This window comes from Beta vulgaris, chromosome 9 (genome assembly GCF_026745355.1).
Source record: "Beta vulgaris subsp. vulgaris cultivar EL10 chromosome 9, EL10.2, whole genome shotgun sequence".
Classification (NCBI taxonomy): domain Eukaryota; kingdom Viridiplantae; phylum Streptophyta; class Magnoliopsida; order Caryophyllales; family Amaranthaceae; genus Beta; species Beta vulgaris.
The window spans coordinates 1,006,942-1,021,288 of record NC_079210.1 but is presented as its reverse complement, the minus strand read 5'-3'; the positions used below and the strand labels follow the sequence as shown (position 1 = coordinate 1,021,288).

The 14,347-nt window shown below is 39.1% G+C and overlaps 1 non-coding gene across 1 annotated transcript; it reads right to left on the bottom strand.

The window, feature by feature from the left end:
- Positions 1–12,402: 12,402 nt before the first annotated feature.
- On the bottom strand, positions 12,403–12,506 carry LOC125493895 (small nucleolar RNA R71). Its single transcript, XR_007270221.2, has one exon. It is a non-coding gene; the product is annotated as a small nucleolar RNA R71 (small nucleolar RNA).
- Positions 12,507–14,347: the final 1,841 nt, after the last annotated feature.

Sequence of the window (14,347 nt, the reverse complement as noted above, 5' to 3'; positions counted from 1 at the left end):
TTTTTTACTAGTACTTATTTAATACGCTTCTTGATAGTATACAGTCGTGACCGACTTATTTTATATTACCCTTTACCTTATCAATAATATTGTTAATCTATCATGGAATATGCCAAAAAACGATTAATGAACCTTTAACAAAAATTTCCCTTTAGTAAGTTCCTTAGTCTTATGAGTAAAATATCCTTCATGCCTAGCCTTGTACCAACAGATTTATGTTGCTGAATTTATTGATAAAGCTTCTAAATTTACTTATGTGCTGAAATTTATAGGAAAGATTGGTAGGAAGATATAAGTTTTAGGAGACCCTCCTTGCGAGGCATATTACTAAAATGTTATTTACAAGGATGGAGCGGAGTGCAGAAGTAAAACAATGGACAATTTAGAAACTTGATTAGACTAGCTAAATGACCAACATTTGCTATCTAAACAACTAATTTGTTTGCTTCACTATAAATATGTTGCGTATGATAGGACCGAAATATGTTGTAGAAGAGTTTTGATATCATCTATGATAATTTGGATTTGCCATGGAGTGAGCTTGCCAAAAATTCTTGACAACATTGATTACTAGGACTCTAGGAGGTTGTCGCCTTCTATTTGTACGTATTGTATATCATGCTTTAAAGTTAAGATTAAACCTTTATGAAGTGTTGTGGCTTCAGCAACATACACTGGGCTATTCTAAGTTATGAGCAGTGGTTTGAATGAGTTCACCAAGATTTGCAACAGAATTATTTGATACGGACCCGTCAAAGTTGAGTTTAGAAAGATACGGGTGGAGGGACCCAGACAACACACACATATATATAATTTATTGAGGTTGGCTCAAGTGATGAACTTTTCCATCTTCTCTAGCAAAGTTTAGGGTCCAATTTTCACCCCATGCATTTTCTTGAGATTTAAGGAAAAGTTGGGTAGGTTAGGGTATTATTGTAATGAGCCTTTGGGTGGGGGCTTGCGCGAGGGCACCTCAGAAGAATTATATTTTAGCACATTTCTAGAGTACCTGTCTACCTGAGTACATGCATAGCACATTTTCTCATAGTCACAATCACGCCTAAAGTCTACTCATAAGTCATATATATTCATTCATTTTTGTTTTCTTTTCTTTAATAACTCTAACCAATTCCTCCCCTGCTTTAACTTAATCAGTTATAGTATTATGCATGATCATTACAGATCTGAAATCAAACTTTGTAGATATCTCATTTAGAAAAAAAAAAATATTTCTACACGACCAAGCTGATGGTTCAACATGATGCGAGCTAGTACTCCTTCCATTTCATTTTAATTGTTACACTTTGACATTTTACACTATTCACAAATTGCACTTTGACTCTCATTTGTGATTTATACGTGAATAAAAATATAGTCATGTGGGATCTTGTTAGATTCATCTTATTATGTATTTTATTAATATGTACTTTTTATAATTTTTACAAATACAAAACTAGAGATATATATATCGTCAAAGTTTTTGCATTGGCATACGTGAAAAGTGTAAGTGTGTAGATTAAAATGAAACAGAGGGAGTATATCATTACAAAAAACTATTATAATCACTATCATGTATTCAGTTTGTACGTCATGGTTGTCAATAGAAATCATTAGAGCTAGTCATAATACCTTTTCTCCACAACTCCTAATTAACCCAACAAATTTCTTGCCACAAAAATTTGTGTTAATGTATCAGAATAAGAGCATGTTACTTCCTATCAGCTACTTCATCGTAGTCTGTTTTTTACCTTTCTCAGATTTCATCCGTCAATGCCGATCAAAAGTACGACTAATGTGCTCCGATTGAATCACCATGTGGTTTCCCACGGACAATTGGATATCCCTTCTGGGATAGCAGACTACCAGAATATTGTGGTCATCCGGCCTTTAAGCTTGAATGTGAAGATAATGCGTCTCGTATGATCATCATCGAAACTCAGAAATATCGTATCCTCAGCATTAACTACGACAGAAAGGTGGCCACTATTGCGAAACTACAGTTCTTAAACGGCCCCTGTCCCTCGCAAAATCTCCTAGTCAACTCCACCTTAGATTCGAAACATTTCAACCTCACTTCGAATTCACAAAATGCAGGCCTATACTATGATTGTCTTCGTGGGATGTTCGGTGTAGAACCACCATATGGGTTTCCTTGCTCCACGAATGATTTTTTGGGGGGGGCAGCCGATTTTGAACAACTCTCAAGTTATTGGGTATCTTGCACTAAATGAAACATGGGAAGAGGATCTAAGATTGTACTGTAGTTTTGGAATCAACCTTCCTATTCTTAAGAGTGCAGTGGAGGAGCTTGTTAATGGTGAATCTAATATTGATAAGGTGTTAAGGGAAGGTTTTGAGGTAAAATGGATGATTGATGATGATGATCCATGTGAGGAATGTGTGAATACAGGGGGGAGATGTGGATACAATCAAACTTTGAATCAGACTACTTGTTTCTGCCAGTATGGTGCTAATAATGGAAGTTGCGGTGCTCCAACAAGCAAGTACTGTAATTATTGATATTGTTTGTTTAAGGCAAAATTAGCTTCAACACCCCATATCATAGCGCAGTTGCAGATGCACGAAACACCCTTAATTAAGACTTATAGTCTGAACACTCTAAAGTACGAACCTGGTATACTCAGTACCATAAATGAGGTAGGTGACCGGAACTCTCACCAACGGAAAATTCTTAATTTATTATATTATTTTCTATTCCCCCTTCTCTTATTTTCTTCTTTTTTACTCATTTACATTTTCTATCTCATCTCCTTATGTTTGATTGTAAGGAAGTCACATCTTTCCTTTCATCTTTCCTTCATCTTAAGCCAAAATTGCTCTCTTCGTATCTGCACCTCAAGGTCGCTTTCTTGACTCATCACCAACCTATACCAATTGAGTTAAGAACTATGTATTTCATTACTCACCAAATTGAAAGGAAACAAATTCCCAAATCCCCAAACCTTTCCTATTCTCTCTTGTGTGTGACTCTCTCTCTCTTCTTGTTTGCTTCGTTCATCGGCATTGCTATCTCCGCCGGAAGTGTCTTGGCCACATGGGGTTGTGATGCCGATGTTGTTGTCGGCGTTCAAGTGAGCCACCAATGTCGATGCTCTACTCTCTCTCTCTCTCTCCTCTACGCGCGCTACTGGTCCTGCCGCTGATGTTCGTGTGCTGGTGGTGGTTGTTGGCGGTGCTGCTGCCCGTATCTTCTTCGCGCCTTTTTTTGTTTAAGTAAAAAAGAAGAAAATAAGAAAAGGGTGGAATGGAAAATAATAATAAAGAATTAAGGATCTCCCGTCGCTGGTGAGAATTTCGGTTACCTACCTCATTTATGGTACGAAGTGAACACATGTCCGTACTTTGGAGTGTTCTGGTTATAAGTCTTAGGTGGGAGTGTTTGGTGCACCCGCTATAGTTTAGGGTGTTGAGGACAATTTTTTGCTTTTCTTCAATTGTTAAGGACTTTTCATTAGGGACAAATAATGGTTGACTAGGTTAAGTTGCAACTGAATGGATAGATAACTAATTGTTAGATATTTATATGTATGAGTCCAGGAGATACATTTGTAAATATGATAGATGTGAAATCAATTTTTTTTCCCTATTTCACATTTCAATATATACAATTAAGATGTTTAGTCTTTCTCGATGAGGAATGGTATGATGAGTTGATGACCCTTCAATGATGAGACGTTACATGCTACGTGAATAATGTGTGTTGGTTTGAAAGAAGAGAAATGATAGGGTTGGAGGTTTTGGTCAATTGGCACTAGTAGAATTAATGCTTATTGCTACGGTCATTAAGTGGCTTAATTCGGCGATTTTGGCCGTGCGTTAATTAAGGGCGCAACAATAGGTAATTAAAGAGGGAGATCTTGTCAAGCACACTGGATCTATTGTTGACCGCAGCAATAGGCCAAGCTATTGCTGTGGTTCTTGACAAAAGCTGCAGCAATAGGTTACCGATTTCTATCCAATACCGAGCATCACATGGTTGAACGACGAGCGATGGGCTTTGTGTGAACAGCCGAGCAACGTGCGCTGGAGTAACAATTTCGAGTGTGAGTAGGCGAAGGCGAAGCGATGATTGAGGTTGATGGTGAGTTTAGCATGGATGAATAAAAGGATGGATCTGAGAGAAGAATGAATGTTAAGAGAGAGAGGAGACCGAGTGTGAGGAGAGAGAGAGAGCGGTACTTAAGGTTAAATGAGAGAAGTAAAAGAAAACCTAGTTGGGCCCCTTTTATTTTTAATTTTAAAAGTCTATTGCTGCGGTTTGATGTAAGATTTTTCTCTTTTGGTTTTCACTTTTTAGGTTTTATGTTTTCCAACTTGCAAAGGTTGAGATTTTGGGAAACGTTTAGAACAATAGAATCTAATATTCTGATGTTGTATCGCCGTGTAACTTGTTTTTGTATGCTGGATTTTGGGCTCTAAACTACAAGACTTTATTTTTTTTTTTAAATCTACAGTGGGTCAGGCCTCATGAAGATCCGCCAGTGGCCACCAAAGAGTCTGAGAGAATGAGACAATTAGTACATTGCCTACGTGATATCCATTTCATGTCTCGATGATCGCTATGAGCTCCGAGAGGTTGGCATCATTTCATAATATTACCACATACCTTCGACCTATTGGCGTGATTTGTGCTTGCAAATAACCCCCATTCCTGCATGATAGTTAGTAGAGCAAAAGGAGGCATCCACTATAATAGTGAAGAATGTTATTTGAATCTGAGTGTGCCTTTTGTGGCACATGCACTCCTTTTGGAACTTGCATTCCAAATGCCTCACCATACTGTAGTTGTGTTAAGGGGTTTGAGCCGAAGAACATGGAAGAATGGAATGAGGGCAACTGAACAAGGGGGTGTGTACGAAGAACACCATTGAAATGCTTAAATACACGAGGACAAGAAGATGGGTCTCTGATGCTAAAGCATATGAAAGTGCCAGATCATGCTGATTTTTTGTTTGCAAAAGATCAAGATGATTGTAGGAGGATGTGCTTGGGAAATTGTTCTTGTTTCGCTTATGCATATGCTAAGGGTATTGGGTGCATGATGTGGAATGTTAGCCTTATTGACTTGCAACAGTTTTCCACTTATGGTTCTGATCTTTTCATCCGATTAGCTCATTCAGAACTAGGTGACCTTTTTTTATGGGGTTTATATTTTCTTTTTTAATACTGATGCCATTTTTATAGTTATATGCATTTCACTTCATTCAATTACTCTCAATCATATTACACCACTACATGATTAATGGTAAGTGTAATAATATGAAATCCTTCTGGGGAGGCTTAGTGATCATATTCACAATATATACCAAGAGTTAATACAACCCTACTTACCATAAACCACTACTTTACATAAGTTATGAGTCTAAAAAGGAGACTAAATATATTGACATATATTTACACTAATACACCACGACGGTTAGATCAGGAGGAAGGCGAATGCTCAAACTGGATCGAAAATATATAAACAAGGGCTCAGAGAGACCCTTGGTGAAGATATCCGCAAACTGTGAAGAAGAAGGCACATAAACAACCTGAATAAGACCAAGGGCAACCTTCTCAGGAACGAAATGAATGTCCATCTCCACATGCTTAGTGTGTTGATGTTGCACTAGGTTATGAGACATATAAACAACACTGATATTATCACAATACTCTACATTAGCTCGCTTTAGTGGACAATGGAGCTCAAGTAAGAGATTACATATTGAAGTTGTCTCAGCGACAACATTAGCCACACCTCGATACTCTGCCTTAGCACTAGAGAGAGACAAAGTCGACTGTCGTTTCGAAGACCAGGATATAAGATTATCACCCAAAAACACACAGTAACCCAAAGTAGAACGACGAGTATCAGGAAACCCGCCCCAGTCAGCATCAGTTTAGGAGACAAGGCCTCTATCAAAAGGCGAGGACAAGTGCATACCATAGTCAAGAGTGCCCTTAATATATCGAATGATACGCTTAAGAGCATGAAAATGAGAATATTTCGATGCATGCATAATCAAAAACACCTGTTGGACAGCATATATAGGAAATATAGTGAAAGTAAGATACTGAAGAGCACTAGTCAGCTGACAATAAAGAGTAGGATCCTCAAGGGGCTTCCCATTAGAAGCACTAAGCTTAGACTTAGTATCAACATGAGTAGCAGCAGGCTTACAAGAGGACATATCAGCATGAGTAAGAATCTTCATAGCATATTTCCGCTGGCAAAGGAACATGCTATCCTTGGTATGAGAGACATAAATACCAAGAAAATAAGATAAAGGACCAAGATCCTTCATCGCGAACTACGAACTAAGAATAGCAATGATACGAGTTCAGAGAGCATCAGACGAGCAAGTAAGGATGATGTCATCAACATAAAAAAGAAGATAAGCAGTATCGGAAACCCTTCTGAAAATAAAGAGAGATGTATCACGCTTGATGTTTAGAAAACCCAAAGACAGAGTATAAGTGGCAAACCGTTGATACCAAGCACAGGGGGCCTGAATGAGACCAAAAAGAAACTTTTGAAGAAGACACACATATTTAGGTTTGTCAGGATGAACAAACCTGGGAGGCTGATGCATGTAAACAGTCTCCCGGAGATCACCGTGAAGAAAAGCATTCTTCACATCCAACTGATGAATAGACCAGTGCCGAGAGACAGCCAAACTCAACACCGTACGGATAGTACTAGGGCGCACCACCGGACTAAAGGTCTCACCATAATCCACCCCAACCTCCTGACTCTAACCATTAGCCACTAAACGAGCCTTATATCATTCAAAAGTACCATCCGATTTTTTCTTATGAGTAAAAACCCATACGCAATGAACAATATTAGCATCCGTATGACGTGGAACCAATTTCCAAGTATGAGTGTCAATTATAGCATTATATTCATCACACATGGCGTTATACCAGTTAGGGTCATCAATAGCACGTAAAGGAGAACGAGGAAGAGGAGAAATTTAAGGATTCGAGGAAGTGACAAGAGCAAGGCTAGCATACTTAGAATTGGGCTTGAAAATGTCGGATTGGAAACGAGTGCGCATAGAGTGCACTGGTTGAGTGGGCGGGACATGAGACAAGGAAGATGAGGGAGAAGAGACAGGGCTCGGATCAGCAGTAGTGGGCCGCGGTGATAATGGGCCAGGGTAGTGCTGGAGACCAGACCAAAGAGGTGGGAGAGATAAGGTCCTGTTGAGCCGAGGCAAGAGAAGGGTCAACATCGCTCACATCAAGAGACGCGAAGCGCTGGACCCGCGGACATGGCCCAGTAGGAGGTGAGTGGGTGTTTGGGCTCGGTGGGAGGGAAGATGTGTTTGGGCTGTGAGGAAGAGTGGAAACATAAGAGGAGGAGGTTCAAAGAATAGGAGGAGGAGAATTGGACTCAAAATCTGTGAACAAAAACTTATAGTCGGATTGTTTTGGAGTGTAATGAGTGGAATTAGGAAAAATTAATTCATCAAAAATAACATGGCGTGAAATAATTACTTTATTCGTCTCAAGGTTAAGACGACTATAACCACGACGAGAAGGGGGATAACCAAGAAAAATGCACGGAGTAAAGTGAGGGCTCATTTTATGTGGAGAAGTACAAGAAAGATTAGGATAGAAAAGGCAATCAAAAGTACGAATGTGATTATACGAAAGAAAGCGCTTTGTTAAAAAGAACGTTCACATGAGTGAGGTTATCAAGAACACTAGTGGGACGAATATTAAGTAAATATGTATCCATATGCAAAGATTCAACCCAATAAGAGGGAGGAAGAGAAGCATGAAAGAGAAGACAACGACAAATATTATTGATGGTCCTAATCATACGTTCGGCTTTGCCATTTTGGGGAGACGTATTAGGACATGAATGTCGCCAAATCATGCCATGGGTGGCAGAGAAAGAAGTGAAAGGGTGATTATCATACTCACGGCCATTATCACATTAGAGGGATTTAATAGGAAGCCCAAGTTGAGTGCGAACATAGGCATGAAAAGGAACAAAAGTAGAAAACACATCAGATTTATTTTTGAGAGGAAACACCCATAAATAATGAGAATAGTCATCAAGAAAAATTAAATAATAACGAAAACATGTATGACTATTAAGAGGATATGTATATAAATTGGTATGAATAAGATCAAAAGGAGCATAAGTCTTAGTACATGAAACTGAAAAGGGAGACGACAGTGTTTCCCTAATTGACAATCATGACAAACAGAGTGACTTTTGCTATTATTTCAGTGAATGAAATTATTATGCTTAAGAAAACTAAGAACATGATCTCCACGATGTCCCGATCTATTGTGCCAAACTTCAGATGAAAGAACAGCAAAAGCAGATGGAGAGGAGGATGACAGAGACGAAGAAGATAACACTGGATAAAGAGTGCCCACATTATTGCACCTGGTCAAGAATGTCCCCATCTGTAGGTCCTTCACAGAAAAAACCAAAAGGATCAAATTAAACAGAGACACAATTATCAGTACTGAAATGGCAAATAGAGATGAGATTTTTTATGATTTTGAGCATAGAGAATATTTTTGAGAGTGAGGGGAAGAGTGGTGTTAGGAAGAAAGATGTGCCTGAACCCTTAACTGGTATTTTGGAACCATCACCAACCAATATGTGAGAATTAAAATTGCGCCAATTAACAACAGAATGATTAATACCTGAATTATACATAAGATGATACGTTGCACCAGTATCCATGCACCAGTTGGAGTCCGGCGGTTGAAGAGATAAACTGTTGAAAAATGTGGAAAGTTCAGTAGGATGGAAGCTTCCAGGAGCAAGAAGGGCCTACTGGGCCGCTTGTTGTGGGCGTGGAGTTGAGCCCAACACCCCTTGCTGCTGTGGTGTAATCATGGGCAAAATAAGAGGCCTCCACACCTGCTGGGTTGGATAAGGACACAGAGGGTAGAGGGCCTCTGGCCCAAGAACTAGCCCAAGGTGAGTAAAACACAGGTTGGGCAGCAAAAGCATTTGGATGTTGCTCCGGATTATTGTTATGGCCCCCGTGATGCTTCCCCTTATATTTCCCTTTCTGCTTACCATTATTTCTCCTATAACTAGTCCGGTGGCCATTAGAACCAACAATTCGTCGACTGAATATAGACGGCAGGGAAGGATTAGCGCTGGTCAAAAGTACCGTATCTGATAAGGATGACGTTGGCTTCGATTATTCGTGACTAACACGATCAAGTTCAAGCATTGAAGAAGCTTTATCAAAACCCGAAAGAGGAGTAGATTGTTGAATAAGAGTAGATACCATACGATAATCGGAAGTTAATTTGCCGACTAATTGAAGAACAAGACGCTCCTCAGATATATGATGGTCTATAGCAGCCAACTGAAATGATATAGTTTCTAAAGCTTGACAATAATCACTAAGAGAAGAAAATTGAGAGAGATGCATATTACCGAGTTGGTTCTCAAGATGCACCACCCGAGTGCCTTTATTATCGTGAAAAATGTTACGAAGAAGTTCCTATGCCGTCATCGTCGTGGATTTGTCATCCAGAATTTTAAGGAAAAGATTGGTGGTGATCGTGTCGTACATCCAATGGCACACAATTGCGTCCAACCGACCACATAGAGCATCATTGATATCTGTGGGCTTTGTTACCGACGAGTCGATGTGGTCCAAGACATTGTAAGCCTTAATTGGCAGTGTTGCGGAATAACGTGGCCCATGGTGAGTACAAACCTTTCTCAACGTCCAACACCAAAGGAACCAAAGCTTTGACGTTGGTAACGCTCAAAGCAGGATGGTAGGCATGACTTTCCGACGTGGGAGGTAAAGTAGACGCATTTAGGTGCCATGAAGTGAAATAAGAAAAAGTGCAGACTATATTAAGAAGAAGAAGAAAGAAGAAGAAGAAGAAGAAGAAGAAGAAGAAGAAGAAGAAGAAGAAGAAGAAGAAGAAGAAGAAGAAGAAGAAGAGAGATACACGACCTAGAAAAAAGCCCTGATACCATGTAAATACGTAATAATATGAAATCCTCCTTGGGAGGCTTAGTGATATACCAAGAGTCCATACAACCCTACTTACCATAAACCACTATTTTACGTAAATACATGAGCCTAAATAGGGAGACTAAATATATTAACATATATTTACACTAATAGTAAGCTTTTGTAGAATACGCATGAACTTGTTGTATAGGGAGAATATTATATTTGCAAATGATTATTTAGGGAGGGTATATGAGTATATGAATGAGATTCACAGTGGACCATGATGTAATTCTTATGGTTTTTGCAGATCAAAAGAGTGATTATTGATAAGTCATGTTAATATAGGCATTTCATGATGCATTTAGGTTGCATTTTAGGATCATTTAGTTGCATTCTTAGTCCATAATTGCATAAAGTTACTTAAGTTGAGAAGATATTACTCTAGTGTGTGTTTTCGGTGTTTTTGATAGTTTTCAGGTATTGAGAACACAATTGGAGTATTATTGGACAAGCTTAAGCATGAGAAGCATCTAGGAAGGAGCTAAGTCAAATGAGAAGTCCAAAGGGCATCTTCAAGTCGGATTGCAACTCAAACATAGCGGAAACGTATTAAAAGAAGTATGGAAATTGAGTCATGTGCACTCTTTTGATCATAACTTATTATCCAGAGATCGGAATTCCGTGATTCCAGTGGGGTTGGAAACTAGACTTGAAGAGCTTTCCAACGATATATTACACGCCCCGATACGACTTCTAGTTGGGGAGATATGGTCTTTACAAGTTGACGCTGTTTTGCAGCCCGAAAATCCGCGGCCGCGGATTATTCCGAGTTTCCTAGTCGGTAAGGCTTTATCTTTTGACGAATTAGACTCTATTTTTCTAGTTGTTTTAGGAAATAGAAAGGTATAAAGACTCAAGGGAATATTATTATTTCCTATCTTATTTTCTATTTGTTTTTTCCGTCATTAATTGATTGGAGATTATTTTTCTTTTCTCTCAATTATTGAAGAACCCTAGTTTTGCTTTTTCTCCATTTACATTAATTTTCAATAGAAGCTTTGATTTTTGCAAGATTGGTTCTACAATTGGTATTATTTCTCTTCTCTTCTTATTCCTATTCAATCCTTTAGTATTAATTCATGTTTGCTTATTTAATTTATGAATATGTTTTTCCCAATTATGATTGAGTAGTCTATTTCTAGGGTTTAGGGGGATCCATGATCAATTAGGAAGGGATGTTTAATTAAAGTATTGATTTTTATTGATGCATGTTGATTCCTATTGAATGTTTTTATGTCTATTCAATCCAATTTGGCCAGATTTGATTGTTATAGTGTTGCAATATTAGGTTATGCGCCGAGAGGTATAAACTTGATATTAAGGCTAGTTTCAATAGGTAGAATTGGTGTTAATAAATTGCGAGAGCCTGTTAATATCGTTCTATGCTTGATTTAGACTTGAGAGAGCGAATCAATCTGTTTAACTGCATTATTAATTGTTGATTTTTGTGTTTCATCCCGAAATATTGATCATTGGTGAACCTATGCCCTAGACTTTTTATTATTGATAATTCTTGAATTAGTTATAGTTTAGTTTAGTATAATTACACAAACACTCGTTCCTATACTCTAGATTTGACTGACAATTAGGAAAAGAACACTGTTTCTCTGTGGATTCGACCCTACTTCCCTGACTACTATTTGTTAGAGGACTTAGGATTACTTTTGATAAGGTGATACGACTTTAGCCTGTCAAAATTTGGCGCCGTTGCCGGGGAAACGGTTTTGTTCCATTTTCTTTAATTGTTTTAGAGTCTAGATTATATACTCTCGTCTCAGAGAACACTTGTTCTTTGGACAAAATCTCTTAATTGTTTGTTCTTTAGTTCTTCTATGCGCAGGAGTTTGAGTTCAGATTGCCTACAATTTGATCCTGAAATCGAAAGATCCTTTCATAGACAGAAGAACTTTTCCAGACAGTTGCGAGATAATCCAAGGGAAGATAATCCTTTGGATTCTGACTCTGATTCTACCAGCATTGTCTCGTTGCTCACCAGAATCAGAGATGGCTCGGAGGCTTACTGATTTTTCCCAACCCTCTTTGGCTGAACTTCCCGAAGCAATCAAATGCCTGAAATCGAAGCTGTAAATTTCGAGATCAAACCTGCATTGCTAAACATGATCGAAAGAAAACAATTTGGTGGTGGACTAATGAAGACCCCATCTTCATTATCAAGATTTCTGCCAATATTGCTCTACCATTAAGCAGCAGGGAGTGACACAAGATCAGATTCGGGAGATTCTTTTCCCATTTTCACTTCGAGACAAGGCAAAGATGTGGTACAATGGGATTAATCGAGCCACTCTTGGGATCACTGATTGGAATACCTTGGCTCTAGCTTTCTACAGAAAGTACTACCCTCCAGAGAACTGCTAGGTTGCGTAGTCAGATTACAAACTTCACCCAAGGGACTGATGAGTCTTTACATGAGGCATGGGAAAGATTTAAAGATCTTCAGAGAGAATGTCCCCATCATGGCTACAAAAATGGTTCCTAGTTCAAGGATTCTACAATGGTTTGGGGAACAACTCGAGACTTATCCTTGACTCTGCAGCAAATGGGAGATTCATGAAACTGGAAATTGATGCTGCTCATGATTTGATCGAGGAGATGGCTATCCACAACTCTCAATATGGTAATCCTCGAGGACTAGCTAACAAGGGTGGAAAGCATGAGATAGATTCTATATCCTTATTAGCTGCACAGATGAATGCCATCAGCAATAAACTTGACAATATGCAGCTCTCCTCTCCTGCAAGTGTTGCTGCTTTGGGTACTACCTCCGAGATTATGTGTGATAATTGTGGCATAGTTGGACATTGGGCACAAGAGTGTCGGAGTTCTCTCGAACAAGTTAATGCTTTTCAAGCATATCGGCCGAACAACCCATACTCCAACACATACAATCCAGGATTGAGAAATCATCCTAACTTGTCTTACAAGAGCACTAATGTCCTGAATCCTCCTGCACCACAACCACAAGCACAACAATTGAACCAAGCGTACTACCAACCACCTCCCAACACCCTCCTGGTTTCTCTAGACCACCTTTCAATCCATCTCAACAAGCACCTCCTGCCGATCCAATGATGGTTGAGATGAGAAACATGATGCTACAAATGCAAAAGGATCGACAAGCTGATAAGGCACAAATTGAGTCCATTCTTGCTCACAATAAGATGTTGGAGAATCAGTTGGCACAATTGGCTACTTCGAATTCACTCGACAACAAGGTGCTCTTCCAGCACAACCTTTGCCTACAGATTCGGCAAATGCCATCACTCTCCGAAGTGGTTCTCACTAAAGGACCACCCATGCCTATTGATGATACTTTGAGGTGAAAAATGATGAGGAACAGGTCCCAGCTGAAGCTAAAAATGACAAGGAGAACTCTCAGCAACCACTGAACATGAAGAGACCAATGAAGCCAAAAAGCCTGCTATTGAGGTTCCTCCTATCAAACTTCCTTTCCCCAATCGTCACCTCAAGAGTAAGCTGGACAAGCAATTTGGTAAGTTTTTGGAAGTCGTCAAGAATCTTCAGGTAACAGTTCCTTTCACGGAATTAATTACTCAAGTGCCTGCTTATGCTAAATTTATGAAAGATATCTTGACTAGGAAAAGGGCTTTTAACGAGGTGGAGACAGTTGCTTTTACTGAAGAATGTAGTGCCATTTTACAAAATAAATCTCCACCAAAATTAAAAGACCCTGGTAGTTTCTCTATACCTTGTCACATTGGTAGTTTGTTCATTGATAAAGCTTTATGTGATTTGGGGGCTAGTGTGAGTGTTATGCCATTGTCTGTTTCCTCAAATTGAAATGGGAAGTTTGAAAGTTACCAATATTACTCTACAAATGGCCGACCGTTCTGTTAAATACCCCCTAGGTATTTTAGAGGATGTACCTGTTAGAGTAGGTAAATTTTTTATTCCCGTGGACTTTGTTGTACTTGATATGGAGGAAGATAGGCAAATTCCAATCATTTTGGGTAGCCATTCCTTCATACTGCTGGTGCTGTCATTGATGTGAAAAATGGTAAGCTTACACTATCTGTTGGAGATGATGAGGTCACTTTTAATCTGAGCACTGCTTTGAAAAGTCCTATGCTAGAGGAAAAGTGCTATAGTATTGATGTGGTTGATTAATTTGCCATGATAACATGCCCCAAGCTCTCTATGGAGATCCCTTGGAGGCGGTACTTTGTCTTGATTCTTCCACAGGTGATGGCAGTATATGGAGCGATGAAGTAGATGCTATTGAGAGATGCTAGCAAGTGAAGAATCTGACCTTCATGGATGCCAACAGGTAAAGAGGTTGATCG